This window comes from Tiliqua scincoides, chromosome 3 (genome assembly GCF_035046505.1).
Source record: "Tiliqua scincoides isolate rTilSci1 chromosome 3, rTilSci1.hap2, whole genome shotgun sequence".
NCBI classification, from domain to species: Eukaryota; Metazoa; Chordata; class Lepidosauria; order Squamata; family Scincidae; genus Tiliqua; species Tiliqua scincoides.
In genome coordinates this window covers 133895955-133922245 of record NC_089823.1, presented here as the reverse complement: position 1 = coordinate 133922245, position 26291 = coordinate 133895955, and the positions used below count along the sequence as shown (strand labels likewise).

General features: G+C 43.3%; 1 protein-coding gene across 2 annotated transcripts in view; it reads left to right on the top strand.

The window, feature by feature from the left end:
• The window catches only part of NDST2 (N-deacetylase and N-sulfotransferase 2), a 139403-nt gene that overhangs the window by 25687 nt on the left and 87425 nt on the right, over positions 1-26291 (top strand). For both annotated transcript variants that reach the window (XM_066621131.1, XM_066621132.1), the window contains exon 2: positions 4597-4679. The gene's annotated coding sequence lies outside the window, so the exon portion shown is untranslated. The remainder of the gene's footprint in view (positions 1-4596; positions 4680-26291) is intronic.

Sequence of the window (26291 nt, the reverse complement as noted above, 5' to 3'; positions counted from 1 at the left end):
GTGGGGTCTTCTAGGGTTTCCTTTTATTTCCTCTGTTTAACATCTATTGAGCGAGGTCATCCAGTGATGTAGAATTAGGTGTCATCATAATACTGGTAACACCAACTCCATTTCTCCTTTTCATATGAGTCAGCTGAGGCACTGCAAGTGCTGAGGTGTTTGGAATCAGTAATTGTCTGGGTGATTGCCAATAAACTGAAGCTGAGTTCTGACAAAATGGAATTATATTGGTAGGTTTTTTTGTTTCTCCAGGAAGTACAGTCTGGCCCCCCAGGAGAGGATAGTTCACACCAAGGCAAGGTTCTATGAAGCATCATGTCTGCAGCTGGGCAATGCTGATAAATCCTGCCTTGTGACTGATGGCCCAAGAGGTTTCCATGGCACAAAGCTCCTTTTTCTAGTTTTGGCTGGTTTGTGAGCTGTGCCCAGTTCTTGGTGAACCTTTAGCCTAGGCTACAGTAATGCATTGTGCTTGGTACTACCTTTAAAGACTGTTGGGAAACTTCCGTTAGTTCAGAATACAGATGGTAGGCTACCAAATCAGACCTTCTAATGGAAACACATTTTACCAGTTTAAAAACAATTTCATTACTTGCTGGTCCATTTCCAAGTGCTGGTGCTTACCTTTGCCACCCTATGTGTCTTGGAACTTGGATACCTGAAGACTCACATTCTCCCATAATACTGTGCTCATACATTAAGGTCCTCATCAGTGACCCTTCTCCAGGTGAGACGTGATAACTGGGGACAGTGTCTTTTTGGCCGTGTATCCTGATCTTTGGAATTTGCTTCCTAGTGAGGCTGCTGTGACATCTACTCTGTCATATTGGTTCTCTATGAAATCGTTTTTAATTTTCTTAACTTTTAAACTGAATTTTATAATTCTGTTCATCCATTGCTTTGACTTCTTGATTTTGGGTGTTTGTTGCTGTTGGAACCATTGGTGGTTCTTATTTCTTAGCTGCTTTCCTGGTTAAAAGCAGAGTCCAAATATAAACACACTTGAATTTTACCCTTTGAATAAATTATGCAAATATGTTTATTTTGATTAAATGTTCTGCTATTTATTGCAAAGAGTGATTGTGTGGCAGGAGGACGAATAAGTGATAGGCTACAGGAGTCTGAAAAAGGCACAAAAGCTGGCTGGTTTTGATCATGAATGGATATAAGCTAGTAAGCACAACTGCACAGCTGTCCCCTTGTCTTCCACCCACTTCCCCTACCATTTAGTAGCTGTTTCTGATTTTCTGCTGAGAGTCAGACTGCCTGTGATGTTGGGGTCAGACAGGAGATAGCTGGTGTTCAGAAGAGAACCATAAGCCCTATTGTCATCTTAAACCTGAACAATACTCCTCTTTAGAACACGGTCCTATATGTGTGACAATCTACCTGTATAATCTAAAATGACTTGAATGTACAGCTTCGTGTAGATTCGTTAGTTTTTGGTTAAGTATTTGTTTTAATAGGTGGAATAACTCACTGATTCAGGATTTGCTTTCTGATTCTTGAACTTAATCTGGCTATATTTGCATTTTTAGTAAGCTACGATTGATTGGTATACTGGAGGACCTGGTGGGTAATGACTCTTTGACGCAGGCCAGAAAGATCATAATCTTTAGATTGAAAGATATTGAATACCAGCGACTCCTTGCTGAGGCAAATAAAACCCACTTACCTTTGCATTTTCAGATTTTCCCTTCTTCTGGCCAGTGTTCTAGATTTTTATATATTTTAGATAATCCTTTATCTTGTCCTGCTTTTACGCTCGCCAGATGCAATGTGTTCCGTTCCCGGGAACTGGATCTGAAATTTAATAAAACTACGCAACAGCGATTGACATGTTCTTTTGAGTTGGGATCCAGGGAGTCTCTGATCCACACAGTGCTCCACTGTCCGCTTTACAAGGAGTCTAGACCTATGCATTTGGACTCGTTTTTTGTCAATCACTCCGATTGTCATGTTGAATTGAAATTACAGATATTACTTACAAATGAGAATATGGCAAAACCAATGGCGGAAGAGGATGGATGACAGATACATACAGAAATGGGTTTTATTTGTGAACTGTTGGAATAACAGTTACCAGTACAGTGTTATTCTACATCATTTATTTTCATTGTTGTGAGGGAAGTATTGCAAGAGCTTGTTGTTAAATGTGTTCTTTTTTGTTTTGTTTTGGTATTTAATAAATTTTGTAAGATGTGAACTGCTCAGGACTCTGTGCCACTTCTTATTGCATACAAAATTCCATGCATGTTGGAAGTCTTAATAATTTTTCAGAAGTCTTATTTTCTTGCAGTTACTTAGTTTTGGGTCTCATATTAACGTTGAGAAATATTGTTGGTGTTTCCAATTCCCTTTTAGCTTTGGATGTCAGTTGATTTTCTCATCACCTGTGTAAACTTATATATATATTCTTTGCACCTTGACATGGTGAACAGCTTCAGATAATCTAGTGAACCCACGGTTTGTTGTGTTATGAATGGGTGAGAGAAAAACAATACACTTATATATATCCTCCCTTGTTTCTCCTCACCTTGCATGCTCTGGGACATTTGTTTGGATATCCAAACTCGTCCCAGTTTGCAAACCATGGTTAGCAAGGGACAGACGAACTAGGATATCCAAATCATTGTTAGAAGATGGTTTATGGGCAATATTTTTTGCCAACTATGGTTTTCTTATGCATCTGAAGTAGAATGTGTGTTCCTATGGCATTGTTCTTGCTCTTTAATGTTTGGAGAAATTATTCAGCTTTCATCAGTCTTTCTCCAATTAGTCTTCACCTCTTGTTGAAAAAATGTTAGTGTCTTATAAGAAATTCCCTTTTCTTTTTGAGGCATCACCTAAGGAGTTTTGTGATTGTTTCAGAATAGCACTTCAGAGGCACTAGTCTTTAACCCAGTTTCTTAATCACTCTCCCCCTGTCCTGCAACCTCCACTTGTCCCTTCTTTTCATCCTCCTTCATGTCTCAAAATATACTTTTATGGAGTAAGAAGCATAATTTCTATAAGCGATTATCTCTCTGGTCAGTTCTTAATTCTCCCCATCCCTGCTTGATGTCAGCTAAGTTGTAAAATATCTAGAAATGAGTTGTTATATAATTATTGTGAGCGGCATTGAGTAGGATTCCATTTATCTTTCTTAAATTGCTCAGTGCTATATAAATCATACGGGTTGAATTTTTGAAGAACATTTCATTGCACCACAAATATGAGAACTGAGTTGCTGAGGAATTTTGGAGGAAATATACCTAGTATTGAGCAATGTGTTTATGAAGATTTCTTGGGTAGGAAATACAAATCTGCAAGAGCTATATATCCTTACTTTAAAGCAGGGGTGCCCAAACCCTGGCCTGGGGGCTATTTGCGGCCCTCGGAGACCCCCAGTCTGACCTGCAGGGAGCCCCTAGTCTCCAATGAGTCTCTGGCCCTCCAGAGACTTGCTGCAGCCTTTTCTGGCCCAACGCAACTGCTCTCTGTGTGACGGCAACTGTTCGACTCCTTGCATGAGCTGTGAGATGGGGGCTCCCTCCACTGCTTGCTGTTTCATATCTGTGATGCAGCAGCAGCTGCAAAGTAAAAACCAGCCTAGCTTTGTGCAAGGTCTTTTATAGGCCTTGAGCTATTGTAAGACCTTCATTCATTCATATCTCTAATATATTCATTTATATAAATTTATTAAAATTTGAAATGTAAATTAATTCTTTTTATTCCTGGCCCCTGACACAGTGTCAGAGAGATAATGTGACCCTCCTGCCAAAAAGTTTGGGCACCCCTGCTTTAAAAGAAGCAGGGCAGCTCATTAAGGAGAGGATGTAATGATTCAGCAAAGTTGGGGCTAGAAACATTTGCCCCATCTGTGAGATACTGAATCTCAATCACCCCCTGCTGGCTGTTCTACTTGTTTCACAGTTGTCTGGCAAGTCTTTGGACAATTTAATCTATGAACCAGTTACATAAAGCATCTATAGTGCAGTTTTGGAAAAAATGTGGAGCCTGCTTTGTATTGGATGTTTATCTGATGTTGCTCTTAGGAGTAATAATGGAACTAGTTTTTGAGGAGATAATCCCTAGGTATTGAGAAACATGCAGATTTGGGTTTTCTCTTCATATGTTTAAAAGAATTTGGACTCCTTTTAAAAAGCACTAATAGGCCAATCTGTAAAATGTTAGATCTATTTGCATTCAATAATCACCCATATAAACTAAGGAGTCACATTCTGAGTTCCATGTAGAGAAAGCACCATGGGAAGGCTCATCCATAGGTAGGTAATTTTGGATATTGTCTGTTTTTTCACATGTTGAGACCATTTTGTTGCCTCTATAGAATCCTCTTCCTCAAACATCTGGGTCATGTCTGCTGGCTATCTGGTTGGCTGTCTCAATCTGTTGGTGGAAGATGGAGGTCATTTGTGGAAAATGGTATTAGCCTAGAGGGCATTGCACTTCCTGGTGCTGTAGAGATGGAGCAGACCCAACAATGGCAACTGTTAATCTTTTGTTTAAAATGAAAGACCCATTTAGGCTTTGAATCTCTTTTCCTATAATTTTGTCATCCAAGCCTCTCTGTGTGTCTGTCTTTTTCTTTCTCAGCCAAAGAGAGTGAATGTTGTGAAGCAAGAATGATCAGCTTATGAGCTCTGGGCCGGTTGCTGAACAGAGGTGCTGTTGGAAAGGTAAGTTCTCAAGCTCTTTCTTCATTGAAACATATTTACATTTTTCTGGTTTGTTGCCTGCCTTACCAGTCAATTCACCATGTAGTCAGATGGTAGTGGGCAAAATCTAATCTCTCAGCTCATCCATCAGAGCACTGTAACATCCTGATGCAATCAGGCTGGCATGTCATTCTTCAACTGCACAAGGGGGAAATCTGAAAGGGCAAGTATACTGTAGTTCAGTTTAGGTTAGTCAAAATTGCTTTGCCCTGAAAATTAGTGAAAGTTGCATCACCACAGTATTAATATGACTACTGTTTATAGACAGTAGGTTAAGTGTGTGTAATCAATATGTGCAAACACTTTGATCCAAAGGAGTAACTGTTGGATAATTTCCCCATTCTGGTTTGGTTGTGTGAAATTTATATGCCTTTGGCAAATAAAATAAATGTACACTCTCATAATGGAGTAAAATAGATGATATACCTAAAATGTGTCATATACCAATCTTAATTAACATTGCCAAAATATGTGAGGATTGTCAACTGATTAATCAATTTTAAAAACTTGAACATAATGTGTGTCTTAACTGATCGATCAATTAGTGGATTCAGCTTAAATTTGTATATTGCCCATATTAAGATGATGGTGTATCTTGTGATATTTAACAGAAGTGTAAGAATTTTTACAATATGACAAGTGAAAACTATGTCCTATTGCCTTTTCTTCAAGCCATCTCCTATTTGTAGTACTCAGGATAATTACACACTGAGTGGCTTGTCTTTACAAATAAGACCCCTATGTTTGCTGAAAAATCAAAGGGGTCTGAATGACCAAGCCTCAAAGCATTCCGGCAGGGTAGGTTATACATGCATGCTTTCCTTGTGTTACAGAGGATCATCCCTGACAGCAGAGGGCAGCATACGGTATACTACTGCTTGATCTGCAAAGGAATTATGTTGGCAAAGACCTCAGTCTACATTACCCCTCTGAATTCTTCTACTTGCTAGCTTTGTAGCACTCTAGGCATGTGGGTGTCACCTAGACACTTGTTTGTTTGCTTCACTGGGCTGCCAGGCAAGGGAAAGAAAAAGAAGGAACTTGGGAGAAAGGAAAGTAGCAGGAAAGGGTGCTTCTTCCCTTGTACTCTGTTCTCCTCTGTACATTTTTGTGACTGTCTGCTTTTTAAAAATTCCTTGCTGCTCCATCAGCTAAAGTCACATTGCTAACTCATTAAATAAAGCTTTAGTTAATTAATATACCACTTTAAATTTTGTAACTATGTAATCTGAGACATTAAAGTGTATGGTTCCTTCTTTAATACCTACAAAAGATGAATCATTATTTTAAAGAACCACATGAAACCAATTGATAGTATGACTACATAAACTAAGGAGGTAATTCTTAATTCCTTATGACAGTGGTTCCCAAATTGTGTGTTCATGGCCCACCAGTGGGTCACGACCCAATTTTTGGTGGTTCGTGAAATTGACAGGCTGTGTGTGTCAAGGGTAAAAAAAACCTGTTACTTGAGGGGAACACCACTGCCCAAGCATCACTGCCCAGTCACCATTATAGCCACAGAGGCTTGAGTGACTGGTTAAGTGAAACCTTTTTTTAGAGGGGTCCTGATGCTAAAACGTTTGGGAACCACTGCATTATGGATTTGTCACGTAACAAAATATACTGGCACACTAACACTAACCCTTTTGTTTGTTCATTATTTATATTTAAGTCTTGCTCTCTTACAGCTCAATACAAGTCTGCTCAGAAATAAGGTCTATTGTGTTCAGTAGGGCTTGCTATCAGGAAAGTGTATGATCCTTTTGGGCTGTTCTACTGGTGGAACACTTATTCTGCCAGTGCTGGTTGCTGAAAACCAACTGAAAAGCATGCTCTGGAAGTAGTACACTGCCAGAGCACCAATGGGAAGTCCAAAGCCTTCCCACATGTGTTGCCAGAGCACTGGCTGCCTTCTGGAGCAGGTAAGCTAGCTTTGGAGGGGGTGGATCAGGAGGAGGGGAGAACACTGGAAGGGGAGGCTGCAGGTTGATGGTGGATCTGGTGGTAGTGATACATACTGAATCCTATCCCTTTTGGCAGCAGTCTCTCTGCCCCCTTTCTCTCCTCAGGCTTGTGCCAGCAAAATTACTGGTGCAGGTCCGAGATGAATTGCATGGTGGGAAGCTTACAGAGGAGGAAGAAAATTTAAATCTCCTTTCCCCTCTGAAGACTCTTGCTCTGCCTCCCCCAGTTGGATACAGCACGTCTTTTCAGTGGGGCTACACGGGGGGGGGGGGGATTGGGCTGTTAATCTGAAAACTTTCAGAGCACAGTTTTAAGTAGTTCAGAGCACAGTTCATTTCAGAGCACAGTTTTAAGTAGTTCAAAAAACAAAAGCTAAAACGCCATTTATTTAAAAGCATCAGGAACATGTTAAGAATAAAATTAAATATAACTCCAGAATACAAGACATGAAAGATAAAATAAAAGACCTGGGTGAATAAAAAGGTCTTATCTGGCACCAAAAATAAGCTGATCTATTAGCACAAGTATATTCTGCAACCGGGATGCCACAAAAGAAGAAGCCCTTTTCCTTATTGCAGGGATTTGAACTTGACTCGAGTTGTGAAAATGTTTTCTGCAACGTGTGGAACTTGAGTCATGCATGTTATTGACTTGGACCCTGACTCATGACTCTTGGTAGTGACTTGGAAAAGAGTCATGACTCGTAGATACTCGAGTCACAAAGGCTCGTGTTTTTTGTGCTCGCAACACAATTTTGTGTGTCCATTTTGTGTGTTTGCTTACTATTTTTTTGCCACTTCTGCGTCGCATGAAAGATTTGGTGGGGTGATCCAGAAGCCGGCATTCAGACAGGCACAAGTAGGAGACATGGTGGAAGGAGGGCAGGAGGTGGGGGCTGGGGTTGGAAGGAAGGCTTAATGAGGCTGGGGGAGGAACCAGAAGAAGGTGTGGGCAGCAAGGACACAGGGAAGGGAACAGGCTCTCTTGTCCATCTAGGAAGGAACCAACGATCTATTGAATGAAGGATGGATGGCCTGAATTTTTTTCTGGATGAGGGAGAGGAGGACACTGCTACAATGTTCCAACAGGAACTTGTTTTAAAACATGGCCGTTGACAACATGCAAAGAGAGAGGGGGGAAGGGGAGAAGGAGGAGCACAATGAAGGGGTTCTTGTGATAGGAACTAGTAGCTGGATAAGGGGGCATAGGAGACAGACGAACCTGGGGGGAGGTGTCTTTTATGATAGAAAAGGAACGCCTCCAAACCTCATGGCTCTTTTTCCATTCTGGCAATGCAGAAGCAACATACGTTCCTCCTCCACAGTTACCAGGGAGGAAGTCTCATTGACTGACTGCAGTGGGGCTTGAGCAGAGCTATTTTTTTTTTTTAGATTTAGAGACCTTTATTGGCATTAAGAATAGAGCTATTGCAAAGGATTGGGTTATAAAACTCCCAGCTGCTGCATGGGACCCTCCCTCCTGCCTGTTGCTTCTCACTCCTCATGCTTTCTGTCCCCTCCTGCCTTGCTGAGCTTGGATGCTGCCGTGTTGGTCTGTGGTGTGCTGCTCAGCTCTCCTTCTGAAGGCAGACTCTGAAATCAAGATGTGTACCATGAGGGGAGTTGTTATAGGAGTTCGTAAGGAACCAATCATTTTTCTGCACTGCCACACTCACTTGAATAACAACACAGTTTGTTTACATAAATGAAATGAAGGTGATGGTTGAATTGAAGGACACAATGCTGACTGCAGATGGGATGGGAACATCAGGGCAGTGTTAAATGAGAATTTACGCACACACCCCTCACCAGCACCTCTGTTTTTTTCTGCGGAGCTGCACCTGACTTGCGCCTTGACTCATTTCTCATAAAGACTCGACTTGAGTCAAAATTACTCTTAAAAAAAGGCTCAGGATTAGTTGTGATGGCCGCCCATTAAGAGCGAGTCAAGTCAAGGGTTAGAGACTCTTGCCTTGGTCAAGTTGCCTTGACTCACAACTCGGGCTCAGTGACTCCGGTACATCCCTACCTTATCGCTACCCATCTCAGAAGAGATCCTCAGAAGACAGAGGAACTTGGAGAAGGGTCTCCGAGGATGATTGACAACAAAGAATCACCTTCTATGCATCAATTATTCATTCGTAATACTGCCTCCTGCACACATTTTTCTGAGCAGACTTAAAAAATGGTTGCCTGTTAGAGGAGTAGGAGTTAAAATACCTCCTACACCTCCTACACCTATAGAAGGCAGTCTATACCTTCTGAGACTTTACAGTATGGGGGAGCATCACGTCTGTTCCTGGTTTCACTTTGATGTCTTGTTGCAACATTTCTAATTGTTGAATAGCGTGCCTCTATGGCAGTGAAATTGTAGGGGCTTAAAAAAAGCAAACAAAACGCTATCTGAGCATATGGTTATTTTCCACATACAATCATCCTGTTTTTGGGATTCTAGCCAAACAGTGTACATCTGATTAGAAAGGTTCTCACAGCTGCTGTGTCCTCAGTTTCATTTTTATTTCTTTTTAATAATACTGTTATGATTACATGAGAAGATCTTAAAAGCTGAGTTGAAACATCACACCAGACTGTAGTTAAAGAAACTTGTCTGTGGTATATGTCTGAATTAACAAAGCATTACTATTATTGCACCTCATGCAAAAATCCTTGCATCATAGAAATAGGAATGATGAGTTTTCTTAAGCTTTTTGATTGCCTTGCAATCAAATGCTCGAATCATAGTTCAGGTTGAACACAGTTAGGTACAAACCACATATACTGGCAGTACATATACTAAAATTGGTATTAGTTCAAAACTTACAGCCTAATCTATCCAAGACTAGTGTCAGCGGAACACACATTCTGCTAGCAGAGGTCGCTGCAAAGTGATTTGCACAAGCTGCTGGCACATGCTGGTGGATGTCAGGAGGCCCATTGGAGCAGGAAAGCCTGACTTAAGGGGTGGAACAGGGTGGGGGTGGGCAGGGGGTGAAATGGAGTGAAGGTTGGACCAAATGGGGAGGAAATGGGGCAGGGATGGGTGGATTGAGTGCAGGAGAGGAATGGGTTTGGTGGCAGCAAGGGTGGTGCCTGCAAAATCCAGACTCCCTTCCCAGGGCTGATCCTGCATGGGTCAACTCAGAGTTGTGTCGCTGGCTCAGCACTGGCTCAGGTCTGAGTTGACCCATAGTGGCTATTGGGACAAGGGGACAAATGTCCCCTAAACTCGAGGAGGCCTCCAGCAACCAAAACTGGATACAGGATGCAGTGGAAGCCTTGCCAGCCCTGCTGCATCACTGCATGGGGGTTTTAGTAAGATTGGACGATTAGTTTATAAATAGAAAGTATGGGTGACAGTTGGAATGGAAAAAAAAATCACATTTAAGAGCTGTTTGAAAGCTTGAAAGATTAAGTTTAATATCCTGTGGAGATGGATGGGTTGATTAAGTACATTAACCAGAACTTTATCTAAACAATACAGTACTGTACATTAAGTGATTATCACAGCATAGCATGCCTATGTTACAAGTAGTTAGAACAGCATGTTCTGCCAAATTTGCAGTGATCTTTTAAAATGCATGCTAGTAAGTTATACATTACCAACCATAGGAAGTTATTTGTTGCCTGCCTAGGACTGCTAAATTTTACTTGAATTGTTCAAAAAGTAAATACCATTATTCCTGCATATCGGAATTTTTTCATTATGTAGCTTGAGCAGTTAGACTGTTCCAAACTTTTGTAGGCTTTGTATAAATTCACTAGCATGAATTTGTAGATATCAAAGCCTTCATTACCATATTAACTGTCTTCACATTCTGCTAATTCCACTGTAACTGTTCTGCAGTCACAGTTTATAAAAAAGAGTTAATTATCCAGTGCTATAATTCTAGTGTATTTTGTGTCTTTGGTTATTTCATTTTTATCCTGCAGTTTTATCCTATTATTTAAGATCTCCATTTCATTTGTATGCTTATAAGTAACTTGTGGACTTGGATGTGTTTATCACTTTCTGCCTCACTGCACATACTTTCCCTAAATAGCAGAATTCAGCTTCTTTGCAAATAATAAAGTAAGATTCTGTGAACTAAAATTTGTGTCATAAAAAGCAGATCATTCCAACAGTATAGTACTAGCACTGATTGTAGTACTTGAGGTGCAGCAGTTGCAAAATAAATTTAATAGGAAGAACTATTAGAATGAAACACTGTGTGTATATCTGAATTATTGTTTTAATAAACTGAAAGTTTTACATCCATATTGGGGAATTGTTTTGGGCTTCCTCCTATATGTTCCTGTTAAAGGTATTTTATATAGAGGTAGTCTAAAACAGTTTTATTTTTTTGTGAATGGCAGTGCTATCCTTAAGAAAGGAGGCTGAAACTGGTGTTGTGTTTTTATTCCAAAATTAATATTTTAATCAATTTTATTTTTATCAGATGTCATATAGGTGGTACATATATGTTTTATGCGTGTGACTGTCAGGAGACATAGCTACAGACATAAAATACATCTCTGTCTCTCTCACACTCACAGCCCCCCCCCCCCCCGCAAGAGCACAACTACATAGTCAACTACTTGATTTAACTCACAGGAGCCATTTAAGATTTGCATACTACATGTAAGAACAACAACATGAACCTAATGCTGCCAAACACAAACAAATTAAAACATTGAGAAGATAGCACTTGAACCAACAGAACTGAACATAGCATTGAATCACTGTGGAAACAAACTGGATTTAAAGTGCAGGAAAAAAGGACACCAACATAGCAGGGAACCAAAATTTGCTTATACAGGTTGAGTCTCATTATTCACAAGGGTTTTGGAGACACGGCATAGCCTTTTTAATGAATGGTTCAAGCAGCTTCCTCATGAGGAAGGCTACACCATGGCTTCCTCATGAGGAAGCTGCTTGAACCATTCTCTAATGAGGCTATACTAAATCTCCAAAACTAGATGTGATAGGGCATTTTTGGAATCGGCACCCCAAATTCTTATCGAGCCACCATAAAGTTTGGGAAAAACTTTTCTGACCCTCAATTTTGTAGGCCTGTGTTATCAGCTGGTTGCCCTCTCTCGAGACTATTTTTAAAGGACTGTTTTCTTTTAAATTTAAAGGGTACTTCTCATCAACTTTGAGATAGAAAAACCTGTTAATAATTTGGTTATACCTGTAATCACTTGTATGACTGTCTCTCTGCAACAGTAAAAAGCAGTTTTTTAAAACTGTGATTTTAAAGGGATGCATTTTTCCCCTTCTCCAGGAATCAGCACATTCCTTCTCATTTGCAGGGGCCATTTGTGTTGAGTCAAATCTGTGATATTTGATATTCTCAACCTGTATATGAGTACACGTCCAACCTTGTTATACACGGATTTTTTATAAATTGATTTGACTTAACACAAATGGCCACTGCAAATGAGAAGGAATGTGCTGATCCCTGGAGAAGGGGAAAAATGCATCCCTTTAAAATCACAGTTTTTTTTAAAAAAACTGCTTTTCTTTCTGTTGTAGAGAGACAGACATGCAAGCGCTCATTCCATTCTTCAGCTGAGCCAGGCAAATGCAGAAGATTTTTTTAAACTGCTTTTATTTAAAACATTTTATAATATCAGCAGGGAGTCCCCGAATCAAACCCCTGCAGATGTCTAGGCATGACCTTATTCCATTAGGAGCAATGGAGGGGCAAGAAACCTGGAAGTGGGTCTTTGTTTTTCCACTGTTTTTTTTATCCACAGATTTTTTTAATCCACTAGAGCAGGGGTGTCCAAACATTTTGGCAGGAGGGCCACATAATCTCTCTGACACTGTGTCCGGGGGGGGGGGGGGGCGAATTAATTTACATTTCAAATTTGAATAAACTTACATAAATGAATATATTAGAGATGGAACTTACATGAATGAATGAATGGTCTTGCAGTAGCTCAAGGCCTATAAAAGGCCTTGCACAAAGCAAGGCCAGCCTTTCCTTCACTGCCACTGCAGCATCACAGGCGTGAAACAGCAAGTAGTGGAGGGAGCCCTTGTCCCACAGCTCAGGTGAGAAGTCGAACAGTCGTCCTCTTGCTGACAGCAGTTGTGTTGGGCCAGCACAGGCTCCAAAAAGTCTCTGGAGGGCCAGAGACTCATTGGAGACTGGGGGCTCCCTGAGGGCCTGATTGAAAGCCCCTGAGGGCCGCAAGTGGCCCCTGGGTTGGGGTTTGGGCACCCCTGCACTAGAGGTTCTGGAACAGAACCCCAGTAGATAACGAGGAACAAGTGCAAGTGTGTAACAGGATGGGAGTGTGTGTGAACGAATGGGTGGGTTACATAGGAAAGAAATATAATTCAGCACCTCCTTGTTTTGATGGCTTTAAATAGGTAGTAAAAATAAAAACATAGGTCCATTTCATAAGGCTGTGTTTTCTAGTTGTCATATGATAAAATTGGATATGTGATCAGTTCAGGATCACCTATCTTGGAGCTTTTGTATCATAAAAACAGAACCCAACAGAGAGGTCCACCTGGGATTTGTTTAGCTTTACCATTCTTGTGACAAACGAAACCCTCCCCCATTTATTTGCTTAGGTTCCTTGACACTAACCTTATGTATAGTGCTGGTCTGTTAGGGTAATTTCTTACTATCGATATGAGCTTGAAGTTTTTCAAGTCACATATTTAATTTTTGTGAGTGTGAGCCAAAACCTTGTAATAGTTCAACAGGCAACAATGCCCATGTAAATTAATGCAGTTGACATGAAACGGCAGTCATTGAAATTTTTGATTAATAAGGCAGTGTAACATCAAGTACTCTGTCATTTCCTGCCACAGTTTGAAACCGTTTTGAATAAACCTTCATTATACAACAAAATCATTTTTAATATTCTGCTATACTCCATACTTTCTATAGAACAGGATACTTAACAAACCCTGATCAACATTTGGCTCCTGTGGTATTGCAATTTCAGGACTTATAGAGGTATTTGTTCCCAGTGAGTAGGATTACAGCCTAAGTCTTACTGAAAATAATGGGCTTACGTTTGAGTAAGGTAAATAACACCATTTTCAAACACCTATACTCACAGAGGTGCAGAAATGGCTTGAACTCATGCCAGTGTTTAGTATCTAACCTTCAAACATTATGCAGTCCAGCATATAGAATCAGGGTGGGTGGCTGTTGTTCTAAAGCAGGGGTGTCCAAACTCTTTGGCAGGAGGGCCACATCATCTCTCTTACACTGTGTCTGGGGCCAGGGGAAAAAAGAATTAATTTACATGTCAAATTTGAATAAATCTACATAAATGAATATATTAGAGTTGGAACTTATATGAATGAATGAAGGTCTTGCAATAACTCAAGGCCTATAAAAGGCCTTGCACAAAGCATGACCAGCCTTTCCTTTGCTGCCCCTGCTGCATCACAGATGTGAAACAACAAGAGGTGGAGGGAGCCTTTGTTCCACAGCTCACATGAGAGGTCGAACAGTTGGCCTTCACACGGAGACCAGTTTCGTCGGGCCAGCGCGGGCTCCTGAAAGTCACCGGATGGCCAGAGGCTCATTGGAGACTGGGGGCTCCCCACGGGCTGGATTGGGAGTGCTCGAGGGCCGCAAGTGGCCCCAGGGCTGGGGTTTGGGCATCCCTGTTCTAAAGTGCAGCCTTATCATTTTGAACAATTGCAACCTTATCATTTTGAAAATGGTCACATTTTGTGAAGGTAGTGAACATTGGGAACAAAAGTTCTGGAAAAAGACTGTGCCATGTACTTCTTATCCATAGTCCCTGCGTTGATCCATAGATCCACAAGCCTAATTCACAGCACTGAGGGTCATAACATTTCATCAATGATTACATTGAACATGACATGCTTTTCTGCTTGTTAGTCTGTGGCAAAATATTGTAAAGTGTCAGCAACTTGCTGAACAAACCCTTTGTTTGATGGCATTCTTTAGTGGGCTGTGGGTGTGTAAGAGAGAATCTTCCTTTGCTAGCAAACTATTTTGCATCCTTGCGATTCTTTTCAGATTTGCTAGCTTTAGTTGACTGAAATAGGAGAGATTACTATTGCTTTCAGTTTGGTGCCTCTCCAAAGTCACTGAAATTGTTTCCAGCTGTCAGTGACTCAGAATAGCTGAGTTACTGACTCAAAGACAGTGGAATTTGCCATTCACCTTCCTTCCTTTGATTGTTGGGTTGAGAACTTATTTGTTATGAATTGGAAGAAAGATGGTGGAACTCATATGGTGTAGAAGGCTTAAAGGTGCAATCCAATGCACTGTGTGCCGGCTCACCGCCAGCACGCACTGTCACAAATATACCATAAGGCACTTTTGCAGCCCTCAGCACTGGTGGAGCACCACTGCTAACCCAGTGCTGGCTGGCACAGGACTTGTGCTGGTGGAGCACTGGAGCTCCACAGACTCCCAGGCAGTGGAGAGGTTGGTGGGGGGCATGGGGGAGATGGGGAGGAGGCGTTACAAGGCGGGGCGGGAGGGAGGGAGGTGGGACTGGTAGAGACTTGCTCCATCACATCCTGAGCCTCTGTGTCAGGCTGCACGGCACAGAGGCTCTAAATTCTACACTGTCCCTTGGGTCCCGTAGAATTGAATAACCCCATTGCGGGGCTACTCGCATTACCTGGGGAAAGGGGACAAAAGTCCCCTTCTCTCAAGGAGGCAGTGGCGACTGCTTCACTATCATATAGTACTGTATATTTGACATTTTCCTCAAGATATTGGAATAGTTGAGTGCACGATGTAAGCTATAAACTATGAATTGAACTTAAATAATGGAAATTAGAATGCAAATTGTACTAATATACAGGTATGTGCCATTTAACAATGGGAATATGTTCTCCAATCCTTGTTATGCGATTAGGTCTTTAAGTGAACATTCAGTGCAATCTGTTGCCGTTGTTGTGTAAACAGACACTCCCTGCCAGACACTGGGATAAAACCTCCAAAATTGATAGAATTTTTTAAAACCTGCAGAGGAGAGGATTGGTAGAGTTTCACACACGGCTGTATTCATTAGCTTGAACAGAGATGTGCGTGCAATCTTATTTTTTTCTGAATATGAATACCCAAATGCACTTCCATTGTGGTCTTACTATACCTCGGCTGAAGAGAAGAATGGCATAATCATTTTGCTTTCTATTAAAAAAGAATGTGAGTAAGACTCATGTGTATTTGAGTAAGAATGCAATGTTCTATATTTCTGAGGCACAAAAAATGGTAATTCTAGCACTAATAAAGAATTCGTATAACCTTCAATTCTATAGCATTGGGCTCTCTCGCTGTCTCTCTCTCTCTCTCTCTCCTCTCTCTCTCTCTCTCTCTGTGGGGGGGCATTCTTATAGCAGCAATTTCCATTTTAGTTTGTGTAACTTTTTTTTTTAACTTTTTTTTGCTGAAGTAGCCATTCTGTAATGTTGCATTTTAGGGTATTTTCACACATGCCTTGTAAAATCACTTTAAATTATTATCTTGGACATCATAAGAACATAAGAACATAAGAACAGCCCCACTGGATCAGGCCATAGGCCCATCTAGTCCAGCTTCCTGTATCTCACAGCGGCCCACCAAATGCCCCAGGGAGCACACCAGATAACAAGAGACCTCATCCTGGTGCTCTCCCCTACATCTGGCATTCTGACTTAACCCATTCCTAAAATCAGGAGGTCATCATCATCACCTTATTGGCTAATATGCATCTTTCATTCACAAATTGAATGCTTCTTATATGTGAAAGTTTTCAGATATCTTCTAGCTAGGGAGGAAATTGCATCTCCCCCTTGGTCCCCTACCTTGAGCTGCTCTTGTTTAGTTCTGAATTATATACAGCAGTGTGCTCCTATTTTATTTATAGGAATAAATTGCTTTGGACATCGTACATCTGTTCCCAAGTGGTATCAAAAATGCAATATTAAAATGTGCTTTCTCGTGTGCTCCGTGATGAATGAAAAACTGGATTATTAAATATGGTATAAGTCACTGATCCATAAACATTGCAAGAGAAACTCAAAGGTGCTTTTGGTTGCATATGTGAAAATGTTTTAAAAATTTGAAAGTGCAACCTTTTCTGCATTCAGCCACAATTTTTCCCTTCTGCTCATTGATATTTCCTTTTGCCTGTGTTTCCTGCTGGAAACTGTGCCCCAAAGTGTAGTGATGTTTTCCAGGGTTAGTTGCAGTGTTGCAGTGCTTTTTTTCCTGGGAAAAGAGCACCAAGTAGAAGCACCTTGAGCAAATCGGTAACTTTTTTCTCTTTTCACTCAGTTGTCCTTACTGTTGTCTTAGTATAAAGATGTCTGGTAAGCCATGCCTATTGATTATCTGCACCATACCTAAGGGGGAAAAATTCTGAAAATAATCATGCCTATGGAATAAAGAGAACTTTGACTGGTAGGCATTTGTGATGGGAGGAATGAGGCAAGTCAATGTAGGTGGGGAAGAAGGGAGGTGTGAGATAATGGTAGGCTTGACCACCTTGGAAGGAGGATAAAAGTAAGTCCACCAAGGTTTTTTGTGTAATGTTTTTTAATCAGCATTTTGGATCAGCAATAGGAATTTGAATCAAATGACTTTAGTCTGAGTCATGAAAATGCACATTTTTAACTAACTCGTGCAGACTCAAGTCACGTGTGTCAAAAACTCAGGCAAACACTCAAGTCTGGGGCTCCTGACTCAGGAGTTATCATGGGTTTGCCCACAAGTGGCTAGGGGTTGTGCTGCCTCCATCTCACTCAAAAAATCTCTTGTGTTGATCCGGAAGCCAGGCTTTACACGTACAAACAGCAGCAGGGTACCTTATGTCCGGAGACAGGCTGGGATGTTGTGGAGTGAAATGATTAACTTTTTTTGTTTGAGCTTAAAGCTAGCAGGGTTTTGGGGTGCAGAACTTGTAGTAACTTTTGCAAACGTATCAATTTTAGCTAACTAGGTACGCCACACAAGGGTCCTGTACATGTACAGAACATGGGGGAGGCGCTTCTTCTTTTCCCCCAGACCAGGGGTCGGCAACCTGCGGCTCTAGAGCCGCATGCGGCTCTTTCAGCTGTCTGCTGCGGCTCCTCCCGGTGAAAGTGGCAAAGGGGTTAACAGGAGGCACCTGTGTTGGGAGGGCAGGCTGCTTCCCTCCTCTCCCTTCACCCCCACCTGCCCCGCATTGGTTTCCCTTTTCAATTTTGCCCGCTCTGCAGGCTTAAGCTCCCTGTTTTTCCCTTCCCCAACTCTCCAGCAGGCTCAGCCAATCAGCATCCAGCAGTCTCCTGGCTTTTTCTGTTGGAATGGCTCAGGGCCCTTCACTGGCTGACCACCAGCCAATCCTGAGCTGCCCTCCTCCTTAGCCATTGCAAGCCCTTACAGCCCACCTTTCCTTGAGCAGGTCCCCACTCAGTGCAAGGAGAGGCTTTTCCTCCACAGCAGAGGAGACATCCTGTGTGTCTACTCAGTAGTAAGCCCCATTACAGCAGATGAAGCTTACCCCCAAGAAAGGGTGCCTGCTCAAGGCTGGTTGAGTGGGAGCCCACACAGGTCTGTTTGAGAGCAAGCCCCGATGTAGTCCCTGGGCTACTCCCAGGAAGGTGTGGAGGGCTGTAGCCTCAGCCTCCTCCTGTGCAGGTCTACTCACAAGTAAGCCCCACTGTAGTCAGTGAGGCTTCCTCCCAGGAAGGTGTGGAGGGCTGCAGCCTCAGCCCCCTCCTATGCAGGTCTACTCACAAGTAGTCAGTGAGGCTTCCTCCCAGGAAAGTGTGGAGAGGACTGCAACCTGAGAGCTCCAACCAACTTGTCTGCTCAGAAGTCCCATTGTAGCCAATGGGGCTTACTCCCAGGATAGTGTGGAGAGGGTTGCAACCTGAGTGAGGGAGCGCAGGCAGGCAGGCAGGGCAGAAGCTGGCCTGTGGCTGCCCCCCCCTTCTTCTCTTCCCCACCTCTGGAGTCTGTGTCCTTTCTTCCTTGCAGCAGGGTGCCTCTGGAAGGTGGGGGGAGTTCTTTAGTATCCATGTAAGATAAGCAGATGTCATAAATGCCATATATATTGGAATCCTGGAAGATCTGGTGAGGAGGTAGATGTGGTGTCAGCAGTAGCCCCTTTAAGGGTAAGGCCTGGGCATCCAGCAGAGTGTGCTGCACAGCTGCAGCCACTTGAAGGCAATAGGGCCCTCAGGGATATAACTGGCACCTGAGGAAGGGGGTGTGGGTTGTAGAAGGAGTGCAGGTTGGAGGTAGGAGAGGAGACTGACTGACTGGGCTTATTGACTTTGACTTGGATACTCTGACTGATTTGACTTACTTACTTTGGAATCTGATCTTGGACTGTGACTTGGCTTATTGACTTTGGACTCTGCCCTGAATACTCTGACTGACTTTGTGACTAATGGACTGCTGGAGACACTGGAGTTTGGTGTGTGGCTGCTGTGCCCAAGACCTGCTGAGGACCAAGGGGCTGCTATAGTGGTGGGAGGCTGCTGGCAGGAGAGAGGACCTCTGCAGGTTGAACAAGTGAGCTACCCTGGAGGTGGGGTCCAGCAGGACTACAGGGCAGAACCGGGGTTATTTGTTGAGGGAAAGAAGGGGAGCTAATTTGCTTAAAGTGGGCATAATTCTCCAGGCAGAGAATGACCTTGGAATCAGGCAAAACACCATAGAGGACCAGGTGTCTGAAAACACAGGACAAGAATGTATGACAAAACTAACTAAAAGCTACAAGAGGGGGCTACATTATAAAAATGGGACCTATAAGAGCATAAAGGTAAAAAACAACTATATATGCAGTATTATCTTCATTTTAGATGTCAAAAGGGTTTTGTGGCTCCTGAGGTTTTTTTTCCTCTGGAAAACAGGTCCAAATGGCTCTTTGAGTGTTTAAGGTTGCCGACCCCTGCCCCAGACCATCCATTGGATGGAAGATGTGTCTCCGGGAGAGAGAAGGGGTGAAGAGGAACTGTTTTTTGCTATAAGGGCAAGTGGGTTTTGCAAGCAGAAGGGGCTGTAAGAGGTGGGGGGAACCAGGGGGGGAGGTGGTTCCTGGAGCAATAGAAAAAAAGCCACCCATGGCTCGTGTGCTCATTGTGTTGCTCACTCCCATGCTGCAACTGTCCCTTTCCACCTTACTGAGCTGGGATGCGTTCTTCCCTCCCTTCCTCCCTCTCTGTAGGTCCACCCATGCCCATGATGTGAAGGGGGGTGGGTTTTGTCACTGCTGGAGTGGGAACTGATCTGCACATTTTGCAGTGCTGCCTTACAGATGGGATGGCAAGGACAGCAGGGGAGTGTATAAAGAGAACACCAAAACACACATAACCCAGCAGCAGCCCTTTTTTTTCCATGAAGCCATGGTTGGCTTTTAAAAGGGGGAAGACTCAAGTCTTTTTGAGTCACAAAACTGTTCTGGGCAACTTGGAATGTCTACCTAATAGGACTCATTTTTGAGTCTAGTCGGGGGGGGGGGACAGAGACATGCATCTCGACTCAAGTCAAGCCACGCTGGACTTCTCCATCCCTTTATAGGAGTATGGTGTGTTTATGCAGTTTTTAAACTGGGTTGGGTCTTTTGTCTTGCAAGCTGAGGACCACTGTAATGCTAAAATGGTTGTTTGCTAACTGTCCAGACCTGTTTTAGAGCGGATGATTCCTTAAGACTAGAAATCTTGGTTTGCTTGTGATGCTGAAGGGAAAGCAGGCAGGAGTTATAGGCCATATTAATTAAATGCAGACCATTGCTGAAATTTGCTTTGTGCTTGTCATTATTCTGTTCTTAATAGATACGTTGGCAACCTTCAGTCTCGGAAGACTATGGTATCGCGCTCTGGATGGTGGTTCTAGCACAGCGTCTAGTGTGGCTGAAAAGGCCGATTCAGGAGTGACAATCGCTTCCACACTGGGAGCAAGTGTAGTGTGTCCCTGGTCTGTCTCCCTGGCTATGGGCCTTCCTTCTTTGCCTCTTTGCCTCAGACTGTTGGCCAAGTGTCTCTTCAAACTGGGAAAGGCCATGCTGCACTGCGGGCCGCTCAGAGGCCAGGGTTTCTCACCTGTTGAGGTCCACTCCTAAGGCCTTCAGATCCCTCTTGCAGATGTCCTTGTATCGAAGCTGTGGTCTATCTGTAGGGCGCTTTCCTTGCACGAGTTCTCCATAGAGGAGATCCTTTGGGATCCGGCCATCATCCATTCTCACAACATGACCAAGCCAACGCAGGCGTCTCTATTTCAGCAGTGCATACATGCTAGGGATTCCAGCTCGTTCCAGGACTGTGTTGTTTGGAACTTTGTCCTGCCAGGTGATGCCAAGGATGCGTCAGAGGCAGCGCATGTGGAATGCGTTCTGTTTCCTCTCCTGTTGTGAGCGAAGAGTCCATGACTCGCTGCAGTACAGAAGTGTACTCAGGATGCAAGCTCTGTAGACCTGGATCTTGGTATGTTCCGTCAGCTTCTTGTTGGACCAGACTCTCTTTGTGAGTCTGGAAAACGTGATAGCTGCTTTACCGATGCGTTTGTTTAGCTCGGTATCGAGAGAAAGAGTGTCGGAGATCGTTGAGCCAAGGTACACAAAGTCATGGACAACCTCCAGTTTATGCGCAGAGATTGTAATGCAGGGAGGTGAGTCCACGTCCTGAACCATGACCTGTGTTTTCTTAAGGCTGATCATCAGTCCAAAATCTTGGCAGGCCTTGCTAAAACGATCCATGAGCTGCTGGAGATCTTTGGCAGAGTGGGTAGTGACAGCTGCATCGTCGGCAAAGAGGAAGTCACGAAGACATTTCAGCTGAACTTTAGACTTTGCTCTCAGTCTGGAGAGGTTGAAGAGCTTTCCGTCTGATCTGGTCCGGAGATAGATGCCTTCTGTTGCAGTTCCAAAGGCATGCTTCAGCAGGACAGCAAAGAAAATCCCAAACAAGGTTGGTGCAAGAACACAGCCCTGCTTCACTCCGCTTCGGATGTCAAAGGGGTCTGATGTGGCGCCATCGAAGACAACAGTGCCTTTCATGTCCTTGTGGAAAGATCTGAAGTTGCTGAGGAGCCTGGGTGGACATCCAATCTTGGGGAGAATCTTGAAGAGGCCGTCCCTGCTGACCAGGTCGAAAGATCTATGTGAGATCTATGAAGGCTATAAAGAGTGGCTGTCATTCCCTGCATTTCTCCTGCAGTTGTCTAAGGGAGAATACCATATCAGTGGTGGACCTGTTGGCTCGGAATCCGCACTGCGATTCTGGATAGACGCTCTCTGCAAGTACCTGGAGCCTCTTTAGTGCAACTCGGGCAAACAGCTTTCCTACTACGCTAAGGAGAGAGATGCCGCGGTAGTTGTTGCAGTCACTCCTGTCGCCTTTGTTCTTGTGCAGCGTGATGATGTTTGCATCCCTCATGTCTTGAGGGACTCCACCTTCTCTCCAGCAAAGACAGAGGATTTCATGCAGCTCAGTGACGATGATCTCTTTGCAGCACTTTAGGACTTCAGCAGGGATGCTGTCTTTTCCTGGTGCCTTGCCAAAGGCACGGGAGTCCAGGGCCACGTGAAGTTCTTCTAGGGTTGGTTCACTGTCAAGCTCCTCCAACGCAGGCAGGCACTCAATGTTGTTCAGCGCTTCTTCGGTGACTACATGGATAATAGTAATAGATTTTGGACTGATGATCAGCCTTAAGAAAACACAGGTCATGGTTCAGGATGTAGACTCACCTCCCTGCATTACAATCTCTGTGCATGAACTGGAGGTTGTCCTTGACTTTGTGTACCTTGGCTCAACAATCTCCGACACTCTTTCTCTCGATACCGAGCTAAACAAACACATCGGTAAAGCATAGTAATAGATAATGTGTTTGAATTTCATTATAATTTTGGAACTTTCTGTCTAAGATTAGAGAGAGACAGTTGGAAACATACACACATTTTTCTAGCCTTAAAAAGAAGTTTGTGTGTATGTTCAGACCATAAAATGAGTGCACGGACTTTGGTTTTTAGATTCAGTAGAGCTACAACCACCTGCTGTTTGCATCAACTTCCCTGTGGATCTCTACTATCAGCTCATTGATTGTTCAACATTGTATTGCATCACCCCTGGAGCTGTTGCAAAAGCCTATTAATTCTAAGATTTCTGTGACCTTGTCCCATTTTTCAGACTCTGCCTTTGATAACACTTTAATATATTTTGAAAAGTGTTCCTAATTGCATGTTGATTGCAAAGTTACCATGGCAATAGCAGCAACTTGCAAACAGGCCAACTGGACCAACTGAGGATTGAATTTCCACCTCAGACTACCGCAGATACTCGCCTTTAAGTCGACCCCACAGGTAAGTTGAGGGCAGGTTTTGAGCCAACAATCATGGAATTTGCTATGACCCTCGGATAAATCGGGGGTTAAACTTAGGGGGTGTCTGACTATAGTTTTGTCTGATTTTACCCAAGGCCAGATCCTGAAAAATAACCCACCACTAATTGTTATCTAAGAACTGTAGTCTCTAATTTATTAAAAACATAGTAAAAGATCATAAGATACATTTTTATTCTTTTTTAAATTCTGGTCTTCACCACCTTTTTGTAAACACTATCAGAGTAAGTGCACTGTAAACTACATACCAGTAAAACAGTGGTTCCCAACCTGGTATTCATGTACTCCCAGGGGCACTCAACAGGACCATTAGGGATACTTGAAAAAGAATGGAATAATGGCAGGAAAAGGCAGGTCATGCTCCAGAATGCCTTGCAAGGCAGGAATGCCTTGCAAGGAATAGCAAGGCGGGAAGGGAGGTAGCTAGTTGGCTGTGAAAGCCCCACCAATAGCTAGTTTTTGGTCATCAATTCAAGTATGAACCAGTAATTGAAAACCAGCACAGTAAAAAAGCTGAAACATAATATGGAAATTATGAATTTCCAGAATTTCTCAGCACACTTCTGGTGTAAAACAGTGCAAAGGCAGAGTCTTCTGTTCTTCAAACAGATAAAAAGAGAAAACACTGTGATAAATACATGAAGTCTGTGAGGAGATGAGGGCTTGTATTATTAATTACAAACATTTTGCTAATAGAAATCTTCAAGATTCTCCCCAAGATCGGATGTCCACCCAGGCTCCTCAGCATCATCAGATCTTTCCACAAGGACATGAAGGGCACTGTTGTCTTCGATGGCTCCACATCAGACCCTTTTGACATCCGAAGCGGAGTGAAGCAGGGCTGTGTTCTTGCACCAACCTTGTTTGGGATTTTCTTTGCTGTCCTGCTGAAGCAGGCCTTTGGAACTGCAACAGAAGGCATCTATCTCCGGACCAGATCAGACGGAAAGCTCTTCAACCTCTCCAGACTGAGAGCAAAATCCAAAGTCCAGCTGAAATGTCTTCGTGACTTCCTCTTTGCCGACGATGCAGCTGTCACTACCCACTCTGCCAAAGATCTCCAGCAGCTCATGGATCGTTTTAGCAAGGCCTGCCAAGATTTTGGACTGACAATCAGCCTGAAGAAAACACAGGTCATGGTTCAGAATGTGGACTCACCTCCCTGCATTACAATCTCTGAGCATGAACTGGAGGTTGTCCATGACTTTGTGTACCTTGGCTCAACGATCTCCGACACTCTTTCTCTCGATACCGAGCTAAACAAGCGCATCGGTAAAGCAGCTACCACATTTTCCAGACTCACAAAGAGAGTCTGGTCCAACAAGAAGCTGACGGAACATACCAAGATCCAGGTCTACAGAGCTTGCATCCTGAGTACACTTCTGTACTGCAGCGAGTCATGGACTCTTCGCTCACAACAGGAGAGGAAACTGAACGCTTTCCACATGCGCTGCCTCCGACGCATTCTCGGCATCACCTGGCAGGACAAAGTTCCAAACAACACAGTCCTGGAACGTGCTGGAATCCCTAGCATGTATGCACTGCTGAAACAGAGACACCTGCGTTGGCTTGGTCATGTTGTGAGAATGGATGATGGCCGGATCCCAAAGGATCTCCTCTATGGAGAACTTGTGCAAGGAAAGCGCCCTACAGGTAGACCACAGCTGCAATACAAGGACATCTGCAAGAGGGATCTGAAGGCCTTAGGAGTGGACCTCAACAAGTGGGAAACCCTGGCCTCTGAGCGGCCCGCTTGGAGGCAGGCTGTGCAGCATGGCCTTTCCCAGTTTGAAGAGACACTTTGCCAACTGTCTGAGGCTAAGAGGCAAAGAAGGAAGGCCCATAGCCAGGGAGACAGACCAGGGACAGACTGCACTTGCTCCCGGTGTGGAAGGGATTGTCACTCCCGGATTGGCCTTTTCAGCCACACTAGACGCTGTGCCAGAACCACCTTTCAGAGCGCGATACCATAGTCTTTCGAGACTGAAGGTTGCCAATACAGTGCTAATAGAAAGGGTCCAATTTATGGAAATGGGCTGCCAAGGAATATGCGAGTGAAAAGGGTTAGGAACCACTGCAGGTCTATGAATCAAATCCACCTTTAAGCCCAAAGCTCTACATACAACATACAACCCATAACACATAACTTAGAGTGTGCAATTCAGTTCACAGCAGAGAGATGAGTTGCACATAGTTGCAACCCTTTTTACTCAGAAGTAGACCCACTGCTTTCCATGGGTGTTATTCTTAAGTAATGGTGCACTGTATTGTAGCCTGGGAAGGAGGATCCCATCCTGGTGTTTCAATAAACAGACCTGCTTTGCAAGCATTTGCAAAGCAGAACCAGGCTGCAGCAGAAGGAAGGAGAATAAAAGGTTAACTTTGGCTGGAATGTCCCAGGAAAATTACTACAGCAACTGAGGTGCCTGCCTGAGCTGAGCAGAGAAACGAACTTTTCAGAGCTGAGAAAGAAACTGTTCAGAGTTGAAAGGCTCTGCCCTCTGATTGACCCGAAGATAAGGCGAAGTGATAATTGGAGCTTGATTACTCGGCAGAAATTTCACATGAGTATCTACGGTATGTTTGCTTCATGGAACCTGTGACTGAAATATGGGGAAATACAAAAATGAGATTGGAGCAGAGAGGTAGAAGGTGATAGGCTATAGTCAGGGGAAGGGCCAGCAAAGACAGACATGTAGGTTAGTTCCTCAAAGTAGTTTCCCGTCTCTGACAAGCAATCTATAAAGTGTTGGGCATGTCAGTAAGGTTATATAAATTACTAGTAGTAAGTTGTGGTAATGAGGGACTGGAGAAGGGGAAAATTAGTACTTTGGATCATGTGATTTAACTGGGTCTTCATCTTGGGCAGAATTTATATACATAATATATAGATTATCTCCTGAGGGCCAAACTACATATGACATTTAATGTACTACTGGCCCTGATGGACCTTAGTTCTTCTTGTTTCAGTCAATTAGCAGTTGTAGAGAAAAATCCTGATCAAGATTGTTAGGTGGGGTTAGGGGTGGAGTTTATTCTTTGCTATCATAATGGTTCTGGTTCAGATCAAGCCCCCTGCAGGAGTTAAGAGTCTCCGCTGAAACATTTCCTCTTGGGGCATGCCATGTGGGGCGCACCAGGGCAAATATTTAAACATTTGTACCACACCACTCCCTTGGTCTGGATCACCCCCCAGCTGTTACTAAAGAAAAACTGTCAAGGCCATTAGTACCTTCAATCATAGAATCATAGGAAGTGACCTACCAGGTCATCTAGTCCACCCCCTGCCTGTAGCAAGAAAT